Source organism: Anguilla rostrata, chromosome 4, assembly GCF_018555375.3.
Source record: "Anguilla rostrata isolate EN2019 chromosome 4, ASM1855537v3, whole genome shotgun sequence".
In the NCBI taxonomy this organism is placed as follows: Eukaryota; Metazoa; Chordata; class Actinopteri; order Anguilliformes; family Anguillidae; genus Anguilla; species Anguilla rostrata.
The window spans coordinates 35283145-35302597 of NC_057936.1; the positions used below are offsets into that span (position 1 = coordinate 35283145).

Here is a 19453-nt window from a genome sequence, read left to right on the forward strand (position 1 = left end):
AGATCACACTCTATTCTCTGTCGAAAATAGCTCTATTCTAAATGAGAGCTAATTAGTGAACTTAACCAGCAAGTGCTGTCCCATGGGTCAGTTGCTGCATTAACATAAATGCGACGTGCAGATTTGCACAAGAGCTCTTCCATCTGCACCACACATGGCTGTATACATATGTGCATGATTGCCATCGTGAGTTTAATAAAATGCTTCTCACTGCATTATCGTCAGCCCTGCATTCCTCTGCTTTGCCACGTGAATCCAGATGTTTGTTTTTTTGCCTTCTTTTTCCCTTGTTCCCTGCCGGCACCGGCGAAATGCGGCCGTGTAGAACCCAAACAAGCAGACCTGTACAGCAGCCCCGTCACCCTCACCCACCCCCCAGCTGAGGAAAAAAGTATTGATAAAAACAAACTATTAATAAAATGGCGTTGCAACCTCAGCAGTGAAGAGTCTATTTTCAGGCACACAAAATAGTAACTCATTCTACAGAATATCCAAAAACAACATGAGAATAGAATTATTATAAATCATTACCATACATTATATCATACTTTTTTGTAAGTCAGAATTCAACGGAATCATAATCTGAAGCTATTATATTCTCTAAAACGAAAAATTCTGCCATTTATTTTCAATAACAAGATGGGCCGTTATTGGCTTCTCCATCAGTTTTCAAATAAACACATCACTAATGACAGGTTTCATAATGTATACTCCTTTCAACTGTGTCAAGTCTTTAACCCACAAGTACATTACCTATCAGTTGTAGCCTACATCTTGTTCCAGATGCACTTTCTGATTAAGTGATATTGTGACAACAATTTCACACATGGTCAATATTCATCACAATAAACATCAACTTCTGAGAGTAAAAATTTAAAGCAACACATCTTGGAAGTTCAGAATATGGGTGGCGTTCTGGTAAATCTGAGTAAAACTGTTGTGGTGCAATTCAGTTAACAAAGATAACAATATTACTCACAGCCACCTAGAGTACTGCCGCGATATCAAGTTCTGCAATACAGGCACTGTTTGGCTGGAAGTTTGAGCCTTATCTCTGGCTTCTTCGAAGGCTGCTGGAAGTAGCGAATGTGTGACTCACTCTGTGTCTGTCCAACGATCCTGTAACATAGCCCAACCCTTTCCTCTGCTGCTGGAACAAATGAGATACTTTTCCTCAAGCGCCTGACGGGCTCCACAGCAGTCCTCCATGTGCAAGGCATCAAAAAAACACACCCCTCAGAACTGCACTGTAGGGGGAACAGCTCAATGTGTCTCGGGTCAGTGCTTGACTTTCGGCATGGACAGACCCCTCCCACACCCCAAAAGCCTCCTTAGGAGCTCAGGCTTAATGTGTTTTCTTTTTTGTTGATGTTTTTTTTTTTTTTGAAACACGGCACAGGAAAACAGTAGTTTCCTCTGGACTCCTCTGGGCTGAGTTAAAATCAGCTGCAGACCAAGCCTCATGTCTAGAGATCGCCCTCCAGCTTTAGCGGTGGGGGCCACCAAAACAAACCAGGTGGGACACAAGCTAGCCAATTTTTCAGATGGCAGTGCTCTCCTGTAATGAAACAGTAACACAGGCCAAGACCTAAATCACAACATACGTTACTTTGAGTTGTCAGTTGCTCAGCTACATTACTGAGGAACAAATATGAAGATTTAGCCGATTGCACTTGCTGCTCTATGCACCGTTTCAGTTCCTCTTCAACTTTGAAGACTGTATCAAAATGTCTTCCGTCCGATGTTTGTTTGGCATTTTTGAGGATCAGTCCTGTCTAGACAATCTGTCTGGAGTATCATGTCAACCAGGGGTGAACTACATTGCTTCAGGCTCTATACCAATAAGCACCACATTTCTTGAAATAATAAACAAATAAACATATCAACTAATTTTTAAATGTAAGACCGATCACGTGGAGCTTTTGGCATTTTCTTAAGAGGTCACATAAACCTGACAGGCAATACAATGGAACTCAGACAGTGAAATTAGCAGGACCCTGGTCAGGCCTGTGGGCAACGTACCATACGTTGGTACTGCTTCCAGTGAAAATGAAAACACCTGATGAGCTAAGTCAATAACACTTCCACATACATAACCCCATATGCAAAATGAAGGAAAATCTGTAGAATAACTTCAGTAGAATAACTTCAGGAGAATCCACTTAATTGTATGAAAGAGTGACACAATACACAGAGAAAGTCGACAACCACGTGTGCCAAGCACTATGGCCTCCACTATTTTCAACAGAACCAGAAAAGTTTCCTTTAAATTTTGGTGGTTTTAGCCTATGTGTTTCTAGAGCAACTGTCAGTATTTAGGAAGCATCTGTGGACTTTTAAGGTATTTATAGACAATTATGCATTGCAATTGGGCATAATTACATGAAACTATCCAGAATATGTGATAATGGTTTGTGCAAATATGCTGTTTATAATGGAATGAATGGGGAATGGTTTGGGATTTGACTACTCTATCGAAAAAAGAAAAAAAAATTATGTGATGAAATTAAGTGGATTCTACTGTATTAACCTACACTTTATTTGCCTATCTGTGCAAAATGAACGGAGGAATAAAATTCTGAAAAGCCTTTAATGTTGTGTCGGGTACAAGTAACACCTATGACAAAAAGGATGGTGCAAGCACTCTTTGAGTGCATACAATAATTTTAAAACAGTAAGCTGGAATTTGTGTGGATACATTACGTTAACACGTTCATTAATATAAAACACATGGTTAGGAAAAAGAGGTTGTGTAAGTGTTTGCTCATGAGAAGATATGATTTTTTAAAGTTTTCCTCTATAGAGTGTTAAAGTCTCATCCACTGCAAAAAAGTGACTGGACGTAGGAAGTAGTTTGAAACAGTGGGATGTCCCATAGAGGAAAACTTTTTAAATTTCTTTTAAAACTTTCAGAATCTTATCATGAGCAAACAATTACACAACCTCTTTCTCCTCACAATGTGTTTCGCATATAAGTTGATTGCAAATATATATAGACTTACGATGTTGTTAAAAGACTACAAAACAGACATTTAGCCTAAGTCATCGAGCTCTCGCTAGCCAACAACTGAAGATGAGTGGAAGATGTAATGTCAGTAGGGGCAAAACTGCCCCCTTTAAAAAGTGTCCTTCTCTGATCACTATATTGCATTCCAAAGCCCATTATGAACCAAGAGAATAACCAGGATGCTAATAAAAAATATGAAAATATAGTCTATTTACATTTCTCAAAATGGAAAAAAAAGACTTTTTCAGATAAGAAAGTTCAGAAAAACAATCACATGGATCATTCATGATGTACGTCTGTCTATATACCTATGACAAAAATATTTCCCATGTAAACTATACCTAGCTTTGCCAAAGTTTTTAATTCTGTAGCTACATTACAAGACCAGCTGCAATCATCTGTGTGCATTATCATCCTTTCTCAGGAAACAAACCTTACTTCACTCCACGTATCACAAGATAAGTAAGCCTAACCTTTTTTTCTAGTAAGATATTCTTCCACGATTTTCCCTTTAAACATGTTTTCCCACTAAAAAGCTCACTGGATTAGAGGTGACAAAAACAGATCAAAGTGAACTTTATTATTATTAATAAGGAATCTACTTGCTGCATGAACTTCATATAAAACTTAGCTAAAGGTCAGAGTAATATAAAATAGCACTCTACACTATAACCTATATTTTTCATGCTGACCCTGTACCTCTGGCTTTACAATCCATGAATTGGCGTACCGTCTCTCTTGACCTCATCTTGACTTAAGCCCTTCTACCATTTAAACAGTTTGTATGTTTAGGGGGTTCCAGTTTCTCCTTTGTTAACGCTGGAACATATTTCATTCCGTAGGCTAATTCTCAGATACAGACGACTGAAACTTATTCTAAGTTCAACATCCGATGCAAGAACAGCCAAGTATAGTAAATCATTTGAAATGAGTTTCGAATCAGTATCTTAGTAGCCTACGTGCTGTAACGTTCAGATAAAGTTGTGTTTTCTCCAAAAGCACTCCCACAACAGTGTCCAAAACAATAAGGCTGAAATTCTAACGTCTACAAAGCAAGGCAAGTTTCCTACGTTGCTCATTAGAATTTATTTGAAATGTTCGTCTACGTATTTACCCTTGTGCAGTCTACTGATTGTTTTGACAGCGTGCGGAAGATCATTAATGGTGCTACTTTAACAGCAACTATTGCGAACAAACTTCCTGTAAGGAAACAATAAAAATCTGTACCATAACAATAGCCGAGGACAGCCTGCTCTGCATCTGTTACATAATCCGAAATTCAACTGATGCGAAAGCCCAACAAAGCACTGAACGTATCGAATGTAAGGTGACATGCATGGGACGCAAATGCATGGATGCTAGGGTCAAGAAAGGCAGCACGATATACACACAGACAGTAGCTACATTAAGTAGCCAAATAAAAAAGTAGAATAAAAAGCCTCCCAGGGACAACCAGTGTTCCCCCTCTCAGAGCAAGGTTGCAGTAGCCTACTGCAAGATGAATTGGGGTTCCGTCTCTCATATCCTTCCTCTATATGCAGGACCGCGTTAGTAGCCTACGCAGTAAAAATGTCCAGTGTTCATTCAACTCTGAGTACATATGGTCCCACTCTGGATCAGAACGGGACCATACGTATTGTACTCTGTAAGAGTTGATATAACACACGGGGCATTTGTGTATCGCTACTGAAATTACGAGTACAATAGCTACACCACAACTCAGGTTGTACTAGTAGACACCCCCACAGGTCACTGATGTTCAGCTTGCATCTCTTCTCTACATAATTCTGGGTCTCCTTGTTACCCGCGCTCCATTCATGTCTAATGCTACATTGGACCAAATCATTAGTAAAAAAGCACTGATTGGCAATCCTGATGGAAGTTCGCTACACTCATTAGTAACAAACTGGCTACTGTGTCACAGCTGTTCGGGCAACTAAAATGATTCTTCACTCCAGTTATAGCCTACACTAGATAGTGACTATCGTAGCTACGTGGTAAAAATCTCCCCCTTGGTTCGTAAAGATTTCGTCACTTGCAAACACAAAATGTCTTAGACTGCACGGAATCTGACTGACGTTCGTTTTTTCCCCATATGTTTGGAGTAAATAGCTAGGTGTTAAAATCCTGCATCATTGTTAATTCTCATTAGCTAACGTTAAATTATTCTCTTTTCAACTATATTTATTTCTAAGATACGGTGGCTAGATATATCCAAAACATATCATGTGTCATAAAATCAAGGTGGTTTTATTACTAGCAATCTAAACGTTGGTAGCCACGATCAGCGATGACAGGTTGTGAGCTTAGTTAGATACATTGTCTAACTGTTAGTAATCCAGTCTCAAGTAGAAAGTTAACCTGCTATAAAACGCTAGCTATAGACTAGCTTCTAAAAAACTGGCTATCTTTACTATGGTTACCACTATGGAGACCTTTGAGAAAGTCAGAAAGTCCCCCAAACAGCTATATTTCAAATCGGCATATGATATATTGCACGCTGACACCAGTTAGAACACGAATGCACTTTTTAGACAGCAACTTGAATATAATTTTAATTAAGGTAGTTTTCACACGCATAGCTGGTCCGCTAGCACTAACTAGCTAGGTACAGTACTGTATGTAAGCAAGTTACGTTAGCTACGCTGCCAAATGCATATCCCAGTCCCAAAATTATGTTTGCTAGCCTAATTCTGATGGACGCATTCAAGCAGCAGGTAGCTTGCAAAAAACGAATGCCGGTAGCTTCTCGTATACCTACCACATAATGTTGTCTTGTACTGAAAATGTGAACACGATTGCCAGCTGGACCGCAACTTTAAAAACCGTTAGTTATGTCAAGCATTTTCAGACGCAGCTGAAGCTAACACTGTCAAGCTAGCTAGCATTAAAGTATAGTGCATTTCGCATAAGCTTGCTGCCCTGAGATGTGGAAATATACAACTGAAAAGCAAACATGCTATGATCCAATCCAAAGAACCACAACCACCAACAATAAATCACAAATATACTCATCTTTCACAACAGTTATGCGCAATTAACGAATTAGAGTGAGCGGCATACCTGGAGAGATGCTCAATACTACCGTCCTGCAGTTGCTTGCGCTCAGCTGAAGTCGCCGAGAGCACTGTACACGGATTCTGACGTGCATGCCTATTAGCTGAGAGAGGCAGTGGGTAAAGGAACGGGGAGGAATGAGTTTTCCACTATGCTCAGTACTGCTGTACTTATTTAAAGGGTAACGAATGGTTCCTTGCACAGTGTGAGATATTTTTAAAGAATGCGCTGGAAAAAATATTGTTCAATAGCCATAGATATAATAACTTGAGATGATTAAAATTTAATGCCATGCTGTGGTTAACCTAGTAGGCTAGGCTACACCTTATCTATGAAATTGTCCAAAACGGTAAAATGAGTACACCGAAACTGTGTGAATATCTTTCTTTCTAAAGTGTTCCTAAAACTTTTGTGTCGTTTTTGACCATTTGAGTTCTAATTGATGTAATTCTGTTTTTTAGCACTTACGGAGTTGTATACTTAGAACCCACAAAAAAAGGATTTTAAAATAAGCTTCTGAGAATGCCTGAAAGCAACATAACACTGAATGATGAAAGCTGCTTCCGAACAAATATGAAGCAGTAAACGAAACACACGAAAAGACATTGAACTTTTAGAACCCCCCCCCCCCCCCCCCCCCCCCGCACACACACACACACACACACACACACACACACACACACATAAAATACCTGAATGTTTTTAGTACTAAATGCTCACAGATGTAGCGTTGCTCTTTTCCCCACTACTTAAAGAACAGAGGAAACAAGGGGTGCCATAATATTGACACAGATGTTGCATATAGCAAAATCTAAAGGAAGAGTTGTTGGGAAAACACTGTCTACTGTCTTAACCTCAGTTTTCTCTCAGAAAGGAAATCAGCTAGATCTTTCATCTATTTATGCATTTATTTATTCTTTTCTATTTTTTTTTTAACTAAATGTGTGTCATTATTTTTTGCCAAGTTTAACAGCTGGCCACTTTCTCACATATCCTCCACTGGTAATAACATTAACCATTAGGTGTATCTATACTATGCCCAATTAATCTTGAGTTACCTACCAGATTTCTATCACCTTCATGGAAATCAATCCATTGTTTGTGTCTGTTGCCCCCTAACACCATTAAGATAAAAGAAAACAGCACTGAAGGGAGCTATAGGATGTGCAGTGAGAGGTCATGTCTGTATTTTTGAGGATGAAATTGACCTCTTGTGGATAATTAGTCTATTACACTGCCATAAGTCCCATGCTGGCAGTCATTTACACAGTATCCCAGCAAAGGACTGGGTCTTCTGAAACTGGGCCGTGCTTTCGCCAAAAATGAGAGAACAGTTTTTATGGCAGTGAGTAATGAGGATTCCACAAATTATGTGGCGAGATCGAGGCGGTGTAAGGGCTCATCCATTTATAAATATATGCTAGTTCTGTGTATATTCTTAGCACTTGTACTGACAACCCATTTACCAATGAATTGTTATTCTTCATTGGATATGAATCCTGTATCTCTGAAAGAGCTGCACTTTATCCAATGTACATTGTAGACTTCATAGACATAAACTTTGTGGGGAGGGTTTGTGGACAAAATAACAAAACAAGAGAGACTTTGTGGCTCAGAAGATGACACAGAGTAACAGGCTCTGAAAACAAATAAGAAGCCATTGTTTCCTGGAACCAGCAGTTTAGAACAGGGAAAAGGAGATTATCTGTATCCATGAAAATGTCATTTTTAAATCTAGCCGCATTTACAATAAAGAACAAATACATCATTAAATCACAGAAGAGGTACTGTTAACAACCAAAATGGATTTGTGTGTTTGTTTATTTTCCAAATATAAATGTGATTTCTGTAATTATGTTTATGAAACAGCTTTGTCACAATCCAAAAGTACATTATGTTTTAAACAGAAACCCAAAACGAGGTTGAAAATATAATATAACACATGAACATATGGAGCAATAAATGTTACAAAAATATGAATTGTAAAGGAGCACATCATATGAGACATTTGGGGTTCAATTACACAAAGAATTGGCTGCCAATAAAAATAGCAGGTTATTCTGTCCAAGCAGAAATATCATGTCAAGAAATAACTTTATTAAATTAAGTAGACATGGAGGGTGTGGATGCTACAGATGTACAAGGAAAACCATCAAGTTCTGAAAACATGGAACCAGCATGTTTTGGACAAACTGCCTGTATTTTGGTGCAGTGCAGTATTTTGATGGACACCAGCTATAGAATATGACAGCCTCATTCATCTTTCTTTATTAGGTCACCAGTTATTACAGTGAGGCTTTAGGTCATTCTTTTTTAACATGGTTGTGATTTTGTATGTCACTGCCATACCGGTCTCACAGAACCTCCATTAAGAGCAAAATAAGCAGCATAAAGCTGTCACCAATATGACCCGACTGACCTGAAGTCAAAAGCTATTCCCATTAAACATTTTAACAAAATTCAGGTTAATGGCTTTTATGGTAGCAATGGTGATCATAGAGTGCCTCTTAGATTTTTACACCAAATAACTTATTTCACATCATGATGGGCTTATGGAAATGAAAGATTGCAACCGAATCTACTTTTCTCTATCAGGAGTGTAAAGAGCCTTGGGTGTGTGATTTATGTTTTGAAAAAACACTGTAATGGGCTAATGAAGTTGATAAAGTATATTTTATGTCCATAAAAAACAGTCCTTTATGCAGGATAACTTATTTTGCTGACAATTATTATTGCACATTTTTATATCTCATCTATTTATTAAGCTGATAATTCACAGCAGATTTTTTATGTGCGGCACGGTGGTGCAGTGGGTAGCAAGAAGGTCCTGGGTTTGGATCCTGGCCTGGGCCATCCTGTGTGTACGCTGGGATAGGCTCCAGTCCCTCCCCCCACCCGCGACCCTGCCCAGGATAAGCGGGTATAGATAATGGATGGATGGATTTTTAATATTGAGAACATTTCTCAGGTGAGCACTAGTAAAATACCCAACTTGCAAGCTTTTTGCTCCAACTTCAGGCCCTCACCACTACACAACAATATACTGCATTCTTTGCCCAAATAATCACTTCCCATTGGGTTCATTTTCATGTACTCCAATTATATAATCATGCTGAATACAAACAGTATACACCAAGTTGTAAATGCTGACTTTTTTGTTTGTGTGTGTGTCTGTGTGTGTTGTGTGGGAGTATGAGGGGTGTCTAAGCGCATACTTCTGATTCCTCCTATGAAAAGAATAGAATACAGTTGCCTCCACTTGGCTTTGCTATAATAACAAACCTTGTATGAAATGTCTCTCCTACACCCTGTAACCCTCCATTTCACATCTGTAGTCTGCAATGAGCCTCTAATTTGCTTGGACTATTTTGGGATTTTAAGGCCGTCTTGTGGCCTCTTAGTTCATGCAGTCTATCATATTGTACCACAAGCTGTCCTGACTGGAATGACTGTTCCAGTGAAGTCCCAGCTCAGAACGTCTGGTGCTCTCGTGTCTGCACTGGTGGTACATGTATGTTGTACAGTAGCCCCCCGGGACCATACAGAGAACTTCTTTGTATGCCCAGGTCTACTCTTCACATGGAATACCGAGTAGTAGCTGAAAAAATACATGCAACGGTTTTTTACGAAAAGAGTTATTATAAAGAAACTTACACACACACACACACACATGGGCAAGGTGTCAAGATAATAGACAAGAGCGTATCTGCAGTATATATACAACTCCCACTTTTACCCAGTGAAGTAGGATGGATGCATAACGTGTGAATGAAATTCAGATTTTTTCAAAGGAGGGCACATCAACTAGGGTCGGCTCTCTGTCTATGTTAATGGACTCTTGTTTGTGGTGTCACAAAGGTATTATGCAGAGAAAAAAGCTTTTATGACTCATTTTAAATCTATAAATAATTAATAAAACAAAACACAAGAATATTTTATGATAAGAATAGGCAAGTCAGCATATCTAGGCTCATTCTACCTACATTTTTTATTTTTATAGAGATGCTTTTGACATGTATGTTAACAACTGGTGGATTCCTTAGTTACAGAAGCAGTAAACCACTGAGCAGTAAATTATATCTTATACAATCAAGCAAACTATTGAAGATGTTCCCATTCTTATTCACATTACCAGTGATGACTATAACAGGTGAAAAAATATAAGGTGATTTATATGTTGCCAAGAATGTCAAATAAGTCCTCGTTCTACTCTGTCCCATCACTGCGGGAGGGCCTTCATCTCAGTGCAACTTCTTTGTGTGTCCAGAGGTGGGACTTTGCTGCTGAAAGGTTTCTAAATTAAACAAAACAGCCCTGCCAGGTTAGGTTTATTGTTCATTCTTGTACTAATTTTAGAAAAGAGGCTAAAATTATAAACCATGTTAAAATTCAAATAACATAGCTACATAGAACAGTGTAACCACCTTATCCTCTGATCTGGAATCAGCAGATTGAATAGGCCGCCTCTTCACAGAAAATACAGCAGAATGCACGTCGCCTGCAGTATCAGTGCTGTAACAATACAAAATAAACTTTTGGCTTTTCCTTATGTGCATATACGTGGGACATCATATATTTTAGAGGTTACTGCTACACTGTGAAAAACAACAATCACCAAGTGAGATATGCAATCATCAAGTAAACTATATAAGACAACGTATAATTAAAGTTTACATAATTATACTTCATGCATGCAAAAGTAAAGTATTTTCTCATGTGGGCCAATCCATTTTACAAAGTCATGCATAACCTCTGGAACTCCAATATGAAGCGTTAATGCATTTTACCCTGCACAAGAAGGCCTGCTTGTTTTCTAAATCAGTGTCTCATGCAAATCTCTTGGGTTTACATCCCACACCGAGGCAGGATTTAGGAGGGGCCTTTGCCTCTCTGAACGCAAACAGACATTCACAGGACCTCTGTAGGTCTGTGGAAGTTCAACAGCAGATGACTATCTACTCTGCAGCCTCCGCACCTCCGCAGTCGAAAAAAAAAAACAAGAAAACGCCCCCCACACCGACCAACAAAATAAATTCTAAATGACTGGGTTTGACAGAGTAAGCACTTTCCGTAACAGGTTGCAGATGTTGGGAGCCGTATGTGGCCCGCCTGGTGTTGTAATAGTTTCTGGAAAACGTTGTCCGAAGAGATCACAGAGCCGGAGGGCTTTTGTTATCGTCAGCCGTGGAATTTGGTTATTGTTGGAAGGTAAGAGGACCGCAGTGTGGTACGCAGGCTCCTAAAGGCCCGTCTCTCTTTCGTTGGAAGTTATAAGGGCCAGTGAGCTTGTAACCAGAGGGTTGGAGGTTTGATACCTGGGTGGGACAAGTTTTACTCATGGACAAGGTGCCTTACTTGAATGGCTTGAGTGAAATATCCATCCATATGAAAGGTAAATTCCCCTGGATCAGGGTGTCTGCTGAGAAAATAAATAATGTAACGCCCCATATCCATCCCTTTACCCCCAGCCAAATGGCCCGAGAAGCTGATCCTGAGATATGCTTTGATGTGCTTTGCCTTAAAACAAGTCGCTGTTTTTAGGAGACTTTGGTGAGAGACCCAATGGTAATAAACAGTGAACGGTCAGGGCGGGATGATGAATTGCAGAAATACGCAGTGAAATTGGAAAAGTGACAAGAACCCAAGTGAACTAAAAAACAAAGCTCTTCATTAATCAGAACTGTGTTGTGCTTCATTCATCAAGATGGGTGTGCCATTCAGATAGAAATCAAAAGAAAAAGCAAAGCCATGCAGTCACAATGGAGAGGAAATAATGAGAGGGAACAAAGTTTGATGTAGAGAGGGGTTTTACCTAAAATGGACAGTATATATGTGCTGTTCAGTGAGAGGATAAACCCACAGGTGTGGCTGAGCACTTTGTAGCAATCATACTAGATCTAAATCTGAAAGGCCAAGTACAGGGTGCATGCTTGCTATGGCCAAAGGTTCCTATCTGCCCAATAAAGCAAACATATCAATAACTATAAGATGCTCTGCTGTTAGTTGGTCAAAGAAAAGGCCTAAGTACCCTTTGACTAGATATTTAACAAGATTAAATTCTACCCAGAGAATTTGAAAGGAAGTAATATAACCGAGCAATGCCAGCATTCTACAGGTATTTGATACCACATGCGTGACAGAGAACTTCACTATGACACTGGGTGTTTTCCACCCATACAGCGCAAATAATTAAGGCTGTCTTGTGCAGGTCACCAAGTACCAACTATGACCTCACAGCCTTTCCAGAGGAAACTATCCAGGAGCTGAAGGTGTAGCTTAAGTACATAGAGAGAGACGTTGTGTGCAACAAACACTGTAGAATAAGACAGGGTCTCAGCAAAGGGGGTCTGCCACAGGAATCAAATGAAACCTTCATTAACCCAAGGGGAATTGGTTTTTTGCTTTTTGCACATAAAATATAAAAAAATGACAGTTCAACATTCAACATGAAGTAAATGATAGAAAATTTTACTACAAAGAATTACTGGGGGTTGCTTCTTCTTTTTGTAAAAATACTATTCAGTAATTTCCATAGGGACAAAATGAAATTAAAGATTTGAGCACTCTACACAGACACCCTTGCAAAGACATTATAACACTGCAGAATTTAAAGTACAGTATATGCACAGAAAACATGTACACACATAGTTATATGAATGATTCTTTCGCATGGCTCTGAAGTCTCATGTGTCAGAAGTGAGACCTAAAAAATTAAAGGCCAATCTCACGCTCACACGATCTATGTTTGAAAGTAGTGAAATGTGTTATATTTCTGAACAAACTGTGCTGTCTGCCCCCCACTCCTCTGCCCCACTCGACACTGAGTCTCCACTCCACTGACAATGTATCTCACTGCTCACCCCCCCATATCCACAACTTGCTGTGAGTCCAAACCAGTCCAGATCTCAGGCACTGAGATTTTCCAAACTTGAGCTGTTTGTAGCAGTTAGCAAAGATTTAAATGAACAATATTGCTTTTCTAATATTCATTTTCTGTGGCAAACAAACATACCAGCTATGCAAATAAATGAGTATCACGCAGGAAATGTACATGAGGAAACTCTTGCTGCAGCTGAACGTTGGTCTTCTTCAGCAAATACAAATACATGTTCTTATACTCAACCAATCACATACACACATCACTAATGCAGTGCCTTTTTTGGAGTGGCAGTCAGATCTCTGCTTTTTCCACCGCACCCCTCTTACTACTGTTCACAGAATTGTGCCCACTCTCCAGCACCCCAGCCCCCACCCTTTGTGTGGATCTGCTTCTAGTTACTGGAGGGGTTTTGATATTTCTCCCGTTTAGTAGGGGAGATGTATTGTGCTCCTTGTCTTATAGGTTAGTGCATGCTGGTATGTGCACAGAAGTACCTAAAGCAGATCCATTCACTGCCAAACCAAAACAATTACATTACATATTCATTAATGTATTAAATCTAAATGCATGAGTTCTGACTGAATATGTGTTTTCATAACTGGTGTAAAACTGCAACCAATGTCATGTTCAAAGTGCATGTTCACATGAGTATGTGCTTTAAATGAATTTTAAAAAATTAATTCAAAAAAATTAAAAAAAAAAACATTACTCTGCTATTATATAAAAATACCAACAAACCCTTTGGCCCACCCAGTCCCCACCCAAAATCTAGTGCAGCTAAGACAAAAAGCAATTCTGAAATGGATCAAACACTCAGCAGACCGAACAGTCCAGGCAACCAGGGTCTGACGCAGAGGCCGGAGGAGGGATAGGGGTGGAGGGAAGAAGGCGCACGAGTGGAGACAAGTCAGCATGTGAGCCTGTTTTTCAGTGTCAAGTGATTCCCGGGCTGGTTTAGAGTGATGTCACCACACACGCCCGGTACCAGGCACAGCCCCCACCGAATGCCCCCCCACCCCCTTCCCCCTTTCCACCCCACTGCGAGGGGAGCAGCAGCCCCAGCGCTGGCTCTTTGGTGAGGCATTTAAATGTGATGAGATAACACACATCTGGAGTCATACATACCTCCTGCACTGGGCCAGGGAGCAGCACGGTCTGGCTTTACTGCAGCCGGTAAAGAGCAGGAGTTTTCTCTGGGGTGCAACAGATACCGTGCACGGTGAAAAGTGGGAAGCAGGGGGGGGTCAGGTGTCACCCCCTGGCCCCAGCCAGCCCGTTGACATCCACACTCCCACACAACCCATGCACAAACACTCGGGGGGACAAAAGAATGGGGTCACTGTGTGCTTCCCCGAAATGAAAAGAAAAAAAGGAAAGTTTTCACTACGTTGTTATTACAGTTCTTTTAATGCAAATGTGGTTGCTCCGTACACAAGATAGTATTAAAAATCTGGGCAGGAAACTAAAAACTGAACAGAAGTGCGTGTACATTTTGTCTGTAGGTAGATTCAGCAAGGGTATGAACATTTTATGATGTGAGGCCCCTTCAACATTCTTTGAGCTATACACCATTTAAAAGGTGGGTAAATTTACAGCAAGGGTCAGGTGCTTAAAATTTGTCTCATATTCTCACTCGCATTTGTGTAGTGGTCCATCAATAGCCTGAATTATCAGCCGTCACATTATTGCAGAATTCTGTGTTTTTTACAGAGAAAAAAGAGCCAAAAGTCATATGTAGATAGTCTGAGGTCTTTTCTTGAGGATTACAATGAGCGATGACCCAGACTTGAACCACAACAAAATATTTACTCCTGTTTCTTTGAGCCAATCATCTTTTGGTGTCTGTTATTTGTGTTTATTGATCATAAGATTTACACAGCCATTTAGTAGCATAGCAAGATGCAAAGCAAAAGTGTTTAATTTGAATGAAAAGTGAAAACGAGATGTCAGGCTCTAGCTAGCTTGCTCAACATGAGTGAGCGAAAATTTGTTTTGATCTCAACACCGAAACATTATTTGATATTGATAGATTCATTTTTCATCTGCAAATCTCACAGTTCAATCCCATTTCTGTTACAAGTATCATGACAAATTTATGAATGACATTTGTTTATTGTGTTATTATTGTAAGGTGGCATATTGAAAAACTTTTTTTTTCAGTACGCAAGTGAATTAGTAAATGTCCTCCCTTCCGAAGACGCAGCATTCCAAGGGCTAGTGGGACCACTGATAATGCTACTGTGGTTCTTGTTCTTTGCCTGGAGGATGAAACTGCAAGCAGACAGGCTAATGAAAGAGTGTCCTTGAGATTAGAGCAGTAACCTTCAGAAAGTCTGTTCCTGCCCCGTCCCCAACTGTAATCTTGTCCGATTGTAACCGGTGTGAGGTTCCTGTCAAAGACATGCCTTGTTCTCTGCTTTAGACAAAGAGAAAACCGAGGGGCACAGCCTATGGTACAGTAGGTAACCGAAAGTGGGCGCAAGGTCACTTTTAAAGTCTTTAAATGACTGATACTAGTGCCCTGGATAGGAGCACAACGGTACTGTGCAGTTGGAAATGCAGGGAAATGCAGGGAAGCCATTCCCTGAACAGAACGCAGGGGATGATGGGCTTACTGTACATTTAGGAGTGCATCCAAGGAGTGTCTTCATCAGGTATGTTGGGTGGCAGTGCAGCATTGGTAAGGATCCGGGCTTGTATCCTAGAGGTTGCCGGTTTAATTCCCAGGGAGGGTACTACTGTTGTACCCTTCAGCAAAGTATTAGCCGTATAAACAAATAGTATGCAAAAATGAAAAGCTGTGTACATTGCTCTAGATAAGAGTGTCTGCTAAATGCAGTGTTTTTTGAGAGCGGTCACTGGACATGAATAACAGTTTTTGGAAACTGGGGGGTTGGGGGAAGGGGATTAATGCTCACTTTAGATGAGGCCAAGCCTTTACTTTAAGCAATGACAACACTCTCAGCCCCATCCCCACACTGAGTATCCAATTAAATTACAGCAGTCAGTCCTGAATTCTAACACTGAGCACTCCACCAGCTCGTTCACGCCTCTGGCACAATGCAAAGGAACAGTGAGTAGAAAACAGCTGGTGCTCTGTAAATAACTGGCTGAAATAGCTATATTCGCAGCACAATGTTCAACAATCCACATTTTATTCATGCTTCAATGACTCAATCATCCAGACCTTTCACATACTACAGGGATAATTTAGATTATATCTTTGCTTTATGCATTAAAATGGAATTTAATTGAAACAATATGGCGAGGGAGGTACATTTGTGTGTAACAGAGAATTTTTTTTCATGATTCCATTGAAAAACAAACTGCCGGTGATTCCCCTAACCCACGGTACAGTAACAAATCTTTTTATTTTTCATAAATGGTCAATTGTAATGGCCCATTTCAGCATTCCTGGACTGAACCCAAAATCTCTGTCACTGTTCCCAAAAGGACATTAGAGTCATTGTCTGGGACCCATGAAAGCTTAAAGCTGGGGGTGGGGATGTGGGGAGGGAGGGGGATACGAAACAAACACATACTAGATACACACCGGATGGGTACATAAGATTCTCCCGCTGAAGCACTTTTTTTAGGCTGTGGGCCTTCCCCAGTTTACTCCCAATCCTCTGTCTGTGCCCGTCAGTTAATATCAGACCTCTTCTTACATTTGGCCCATGAACCCTCGCCTCATACCAGATGCTGTAATGTGCTTCGCGAGCATTGCTCTACGCTGCTATGAAAGCATGTAATTCGACATGAGGGCAGTCGTTTGGCACAGGCAGCTCACTTCCAGTCTGTCTGCCACCCGCGGGTGGTCCCCTCCCAGCCGTGCAAGGGTCGTCCATCAGGGGAGGGGGGTGAGAAAAGATCTGCCACAGGCATAGGAGCCGTTTCACAAAAAGCATAACACAGAATCGCCATTAACGCTTTGCCAAGTGTCAGACCGTGGGGAGAGGCAGAGGGGGAACGTGAAACCACAGAACCCTTCTGGTTTCAGCAAAAGCCACATCAGTATATTGGAAACAAAATCACCGCATTACATTATTTGAAGTGAATCAGCCAGCGCTTCCGCGTTTGGACCAGGAAGGCTGCGCTGATCCGTCGAGCTGGCGCCGTGCTCCGGGAGCGACGTGTTTTCTGCATTACTGATCGCTGGAGGAATCCGCTCAATCCAGACAGACCGTGGTCATGCTCTTTAAGTATAGCCTTCCAACCTTGTGGTGGGGCCATTACGGGAAGGAGGCTCGCTACGGCGATCTTGAACGGTTACATGAGGGAACAATGAGAAGAGAAGAAGGGAGGAAAAAAGAAAAGCGGGACGCAGCTGCCTCAATGAGGACGGCACATTGTGCTCGTTCCCGAAACCGCTCACATCTGCTTCCAGATCAAAAGAGGAGCCGCCCGCGCAATGAGGGATGAGGCTCGCTCATCACGTGCTCAGGGCCTCAGGTCTGGATCCTCTTCTTTTTTGGGGGTGTTTCACAGTGATGAATCATAACCCAAGGGGTGCACGAGAGTTTCTGAAAGTGTCTTCATCTTACAACCTAGCTGTGCCGCTATGAATTTTATTTTACTTGAATGTAACTTCCGTGTAATCGTCTATTTCCTGTGTCGATTTTATGTGCCACTTCAAAAAGAGAAATTGCTGATTAGGACAATAAATTCTTACTCCTACTGTATTCTACTGCTACTCTGGAGCACAAAAAGTGAGGTCTGGGGTAGTGGTTAAGAAGCGTGTCTTGGTAGCAGAAGGTTGCTGGTTTAACTCCCTGGTTAAATATTGCCACTGTTCTCTTGAGCAATGCACTACTGTGATGAATATATGCCTGTGTGTATGGATAATAATGGCCTATATAAAAATGTCAGCTGTGCTCTGTGCTCTGTGAGCTGATCTACTAGGGCCATCGGCTAAAAAAAAGAAATAATATACTATTATGTGTTACATCATAACGGCATTATGCCTAAGCGCAGATTACATAAATGGACACCTACACAACCCTGAGCCTTTGCTGGACTTTTACACTGCCCTACAGCATAATTCTCTTCAACAGGAGCCCAGCATCTGACGGCTCGGTGTCTCTGATGACTTCATCCTGCGGTACTCTCAAAGACCACTCTGCACCATGTTGCACACAACGCTCGATCCGAGGTGTTTTACAGAGCGACGGGGGAGGAACCTCACAGACCGCCTGCTGCAGTGACGGTGGTCAGGTCAGGTGCTAACTCCTCCGACCTCCACCCCCACCGTAATCGAAGAGAGCCAGGATCACAACAAGTGAGGTCAGTTGAGAGCGTGAAATGCCCCCGCCCCTGGAAGTGTCATCACGCGGAACGATCATTGTGCTTTGGACCTGTTCTCCTTGATAAAGTAGCAGACTCAAAAGGACCCTCAAGGGCCACAGCGATGATCGCACTGCAGGTTCGGTCCTTTCTCTCCTCCTCCCTCTCTTTTTAAAGTACCAGATTGAAATAACCTGTGATCAAAAGCCAGCCCTTCCGGGCTCCCCTCTCCCTTTGTGAGCGAGACTAATCTGCAGCCCAGCTGTGGCTTGTAAAAGCCTGAGACATTACACTGCGTCACAGACTGCGGACGCGTGCATTGTCCATGGAAAAAAGAAATGGCTCAGCCCTCTCCCTTTGCGTGTCTCTCGTTTTTATTAGCCCCTTATTTCTTCTTTTTTCCTTTATTCCTCAGAGCACAGAGGAGGGTATCTCTGTTTAGGAATGACACGTTTGGCAGTTACAAACAACGGATTAAGTTTGCAAAGTAATACATAGACAAAGGATTATATATTATGCTTCATGAAGCAGTTCAGATTGAACACTAGGCTCAATGTTATATCAGCAGTGCCCAATTCATTCATCCATTTATTCATTCATTCAATCACTTGGATTATTTTACAACTATTTAATAACTCCATACAAAATAAAATCTGACTGGCTGACTGATTCATTATTCGTGTAGGATATTAAATCAGGTATGATTGCTGACCTAGATAATACTTTTAATATTTGCCCACTATCCCCATAAACAGTGTCCCGATTCTCCAAGGCCTACAATGAGAGTGAAGAACACCCCAGTTTGAGCGAGCATAATGTGTGCGTTGTGAAAAGGACTGTTCAAGCTGCTAGCTCTGCATTATGCCAGAGTTACTGTACATTACAGCTCTCCACAAGTTATACCCCAGTCTGGAGAAAACAGTGCAAAACTTCATTGTGCTATAAAATGCCAGCTAAGTGAGAGCTCCAACAAAGTGGGCATTGTTGGATCTGGTTGGTGGTCAGCGTCTCTGGGTTTCTTTTTTTACCATTTATTGTGCTGCTTTTTATCATGTTCCCCATTAACTCTTTAATATCCCACTGAAAACAGCAACAAAAAAGAAAATGGGCCTAGACAATAAAACTCCTCATAAAAGCTGAATGTAAAAATCAGTAATCGATTGTCTGGGACTAAACAAATAAGCAGGGACTGTTATTATGGAAACAACCAAAAAAAAAATTTGGAA

At 41.0% G+C, this 19453-nt stretch overlaps 1 protein-coding gene across 1 annotated transcript in view; it reads right to left on the bottom strand.

Annotated features, from left to right (window-relative positions):
• Window positions 1-6218, bottom strand: part of jcada (junctional cadherin 5 associated a) — a 33046-nt gene extending 26828 nt beyond the window's left edge. Inside the window, exon 1 of the mRNA XM_064332395.1 lies at window positions 6071-6218. The gene's annotated coding sequence lies outside the window, so the exon portion shown is untranslated. The remainder of the gene's footprint in view (window positions 1-6070) is intronic.
• Window positions 6219-19453: the final 13235 nt, after the last annotated feature.